This window comes from Pocillopora damicornis, chromosome 9 (genome assembly GCF_964200805.1).
Source record: "Pocillopora damicornis chromosome 9, jaPocDami1.2, whole genome shotgun sequence".
In the NCBI taxonomy this organism is placed as follows: domain Eukaryota; kingdom Metazoa; phylum Cnidaria; class Anthozoa; order Scleractinia; family Pocilloporidae; genus Pocillopora; species Pocillopora damicornis.
The window spans coordinates 7,365,853-7,370,419 of NC_142678.1; positions in this window are offsets into that span (position 1 = coordinate 7,365,853).

Below are 4,567 nucleotides of genomic sequence, written 5' to 3' on the forward strand. Positions count from 1 at the left end.
TATACTGCGAAAGCCATCCGGAATCCAATGATTTCTCGCTGATGCTGAACTCTTATTTTCTTCTTCCCTATATTTTACAACCAACCCGTATCACTGAAAGATCTGCAACCCTAATCGATAATATATTTTCAAATACTTATGCTGCAAATACTACCAGTGGTAACTTAGTCCTAAGAACCCAGATCATTTTCCCCAACTTTTGATTGTAGATAATGTTAAGGTAAATCATAAAACTCTACACTATTATAAAAATGATTATTCCAAGTTTGATGAAGAAAAATGAATCAATGATTTCGCACTTCTTGACTGGGCTAACATTTTTAATAATAATTTATATGCTAACACTAAATTTGATGTTTTTTTTTATGATCAACGACGACTACATAGAAAGAAGACATGCAGAAAGAGTTCTTGAAGAAGAGTTGAACACAAGGGGTAAACCAGTGTGGTACCTCCCTCGCTACCCAGTAAAGCATCCCTTAAAGCCCGGCAAAGGTGAGGCTGGTTCATGATTGTGCAGAAAAGTTTGGATAAATATCACTAGTGGTTGGTGACATAGAAGCAATGTCTCACCAATTCATGGTGGACCCAAAAGATTGTGACACCTTTTAAATCTTAAAAGATTTGTATGGTGGCCGAATAGGGACCTGGCAAAGGAAATACAAGAGTATCGAATGGTGAAACATCTATTTGGTGCTACATCTTCACCAAGCGTTGCTAACTTCTATCCTAGGAAGACGCCTCAGTTGAATCAGGAGGGGGTCAGAAAAGTCAATCTTGGACCAAAATCGAGACGAGGCAATTGCCTCGTCTTTCCTCATGCTAGCTACGACCCTGTGAAGCGCAGCATGTATGAAGATGACACAAATGTATGTAGGTACCACAAAGAAAGCAGTCAATTTAGCAATTCAACTGCGCAGGTTGTTAGAGAAAGGCGGTTTTCGCTTGAGGAAGTGGTATAGTAATGATAGAGAAGTGCTGGCTGCGATCCTGGAGTCTGAAAGAGCCAAATCTCTGGTTAATGTATAGCTTAAACGACTTCCTACAGATAGTGCTCTTGGCCTCAAGTGGAATACAGAGAAAGACAAGTTTGCATGGGAGGTATTGGAGAAGATATTGCAGCTAGCGAACCAGAGACCAATTACACGAAGAGGGATTGTGTCAGCTGTTTATCCCATCTTCAATCCTTTTGGATTCATCGCGCCATATGTCATGAAGGCTACGTTGCTGTTGCTAACACTCAGTAGAAAGAGTTTGAGCAGGGATGACCCATTAGAGGAAGATGACAAAAAGCAATGAAAGTGCTGGCTAGATAATCTACCAAAGCAGCAAGAAATGCAAGTAGTCCACTGTTTCAAGCTCAAGGGATTTAGTGAAGTTAAAGAAGTACAACTACGCCTCTTCTCAGACACTTCTCGTCAATGATATCCAGCCGTCATTTACCTCCATTTGAAAGACGTCACCAACCAAGTTCACTGTGCATTTGTCATGGGAAAAGCAAGATGAGGTCTCATAAATGAAATTTCAATTCCAAGATTGGAACTGACAGCCAGTGTTATCTCCGTAAGGCTCTCCAGAATTATTCGAGAAGAATTGGACATGACAGTAGATCAAGTTTACTACTTGACTGACTCAGCTTCCGTGTTGAAGTACATCAACTTTGTTAACTCGTAGGTAAGTGAACCGTAGAAACTGGTAGGGACTATGATGTGCAAATGTTAACTCACTCACTGAGTCACTCTGTGTAGACACTGCCGTAAATGAGTTTCTTTGATCTAGTTTTTTGGTTCGTTCATCTCGTCACGCGATATAAAAGAAATCGTATGATTACAGACTCCATTCAGTCCTATTACCAGTACATTTCACTCGCTCACTGACCCACTCTAGTTTGAGACTGTTGGGTATAAGTAACTTTGATCTCGTTTTTTTATGATCGAAACAGAACTTACGGTTTTACTGATCACGTGAGGAAACTCGAAAACCTTTTTGTTCCGGCCTTCAAAACGTATATGTGATGAAACTTCCTAGGATCGAGCATCCTTATTTCTTGTTCATGGTAACAAAAAAATGAATGAATTACAGCCGGGACTTTTCCCAACCTACAGAACTTCCGCTGTCACAGTGTTTTGGGCATCCAGATCACGTGTGTTTAAGAATATTCCTTTCCCCCCTCTGGGCTAATCGAAATGAAAAGGAAAACTTTTAATTACAGAATTTGTATGTGCTCGTATGCCCGTCTATTGCGTCCTATTTAAGTTAAAATTTTCAACAGCTAGTGGTCATATGATAAAATGTTTATTGACCGAATTTAGTGGGGCCGGACGGTAAAATATTTGGCTCTAGGTCATGAAGCAAGGACCTTACTGCGCTCGGTCCGTAGGTCATGACCCCGAGCCAAATATTTTTCCGGCCGGCCCTACCACTCAATCAATAAGTACACAGTATTTCGATTTTGTAGGTCACGCATTTATTACTCATGATTTAATTAAACACAGAAAATGAAAAGCGTCATTTCTTGAATAGGGAACGACAGGCTTTAATGTTTACCCCTTTGAAAAGTTTGATTTTCATCACATGATCTATCACAGTACAACTTGAGTAAGTTTCTTTCTCGAAACGTTAAGCTATCTTTGCGTGATAATGGACTCATTGTCTTCGTGAACTTTTCATTTTCAAGCTGGTGTGATTTGCACGAGCGAAGTCAAAATTGCTAAGAATACCGAGTGACTGTATTTCGGTCTGGCACGTTATACATTTCTAACTAATGGTGGATTTTAGCATCCAAAGATGAAACATCTTACTCTGTTTCACCGAAACGTCAGGCTTCAGGGTCCATCCCTTTTAGACCAGTTGGATTTGCATCGCGAGATCGAGAGTACAACTAAAGCTTCTGTCTTTAAACAGTAAGCTATCTGTGCGAGAAAATTGACCCATTGTAATCATTAACTTGTCATTAACTCGGACGGAGTGGATCGGGTAATTTGCTCGAAAATAACCACATCACTGGTCTTACATTTGAAAGCGCTGATCCAGTGACTGAAATATGGCAACAAGTAAATTACATCAGAGAGAGCAGCTTGACTTTCAGTAATAATCAATAGTTAATATTTCTTTTGGGATATGGAGGGGAGAGAGGTGGGGGTAATGGAAGGGGAGGGGAGAGAGGTGGGGGTAATGGAAGGGGAGGGGAGAGAGGTGGGGGTAATGGAAGGGGAGGGGAGAGAGGTGGGGGTAATGGAAGGGGAGGGGAGAGAGGTGGGGGTAATGGAAGGGGAGGGGAGAGAGGTGGGGGTAATGGACTGGACTACAGTTCCGTTGTAAGATCCACGCATCTGCAAGGCACCCCTCTGAAAACTCCCAACGACAATTCGCGCTGTTTGACATTTTTTTCCCTCTTTTCCCCAGACAACTGCATGAAACGTGCAACTAGAGGCCACTAACACCGAGCGATTATCTCAATAATAAACATTATATTTGGCTGAGGTTCTTCCTTGTCTTCGAAAAATAATAAACAATTGCAAGCTTGACAAGCTTGCTTCCCGGCTAATTAAGTATTGGTATCAACCTTACCCGATTTCTCCAAATTCGGGGAAATCTCATTTTCGAGGGTCACACGGTCAAAACCAAACACGTCGTGTTTGAGAATTTGTAGTGAAAGGAGGGGTGGGGGGGGGGGGGGGTTAGCTGCGTCAAATTTGAATTTAAGAGCATACCGGCCTGAATGCAGAATGCATACCGGCAGATTCAGTTTGAAATAAAATATGGACATCTGGCAAACCAATATAGAAATGATTCACCTGTATAAATGTTTCAGATCTCCATATCTCTTGTGAGCTGTGATCAAACATTCCATATCTTTCCATTGTTGTCACCAGAAATGTTTTTTACGGTAACTCTTTAAAGACTAAAGGTTAAAATTTGTCAATTTTCGCGCCTAACGGCTAATTTTTGGGCCGTTTTACGGCTCACGGTTAACCTTATTGAGACCCTCCATCAAACACTGTTACCGCCAATTTGTGATTAGGAAAAATGAAAATTGTGATCAAAAGTATTTTAAAAAATCACTGAGAATAGGAAATGATCAGTTATCAAATAGGATTGAGAAAAGGATCAAAATGGTATGTTTTTTTTTCCTTAAGTGATTTATTACGTACGAGACGTGAACTCATGATTCTCATTTAACAAAATCTTACAGAAGATGGTGAGCGTTCAACTCCCCGGTTTCCATGCGACTGTCAAAATTCGAATACTCAGAGAGAATTAATGGGAGGGAGATATGGAGAGCGAATCAGCATTTACTCTGAAGATTGAAGTGTTCCAACTCACACGAATGAATTTCGGTTTTGTACGTCACACCTTTATAACCAATAATGGAACTGAACATGTAAAAATAAATTGTTTCATTCTTTTTTAATAGGAAACGTCAGGCTTCTGTGTTCATCCGTTTCGAAATTGTAATTTCATCACAAGATCCACACCAGTAGAACTAAAGCTTCTTTAAACGGTAAGCTATCTGTGCAACATAATCAACTTTTCATGAACTGATATGGAAAACCGATCGGCAGTT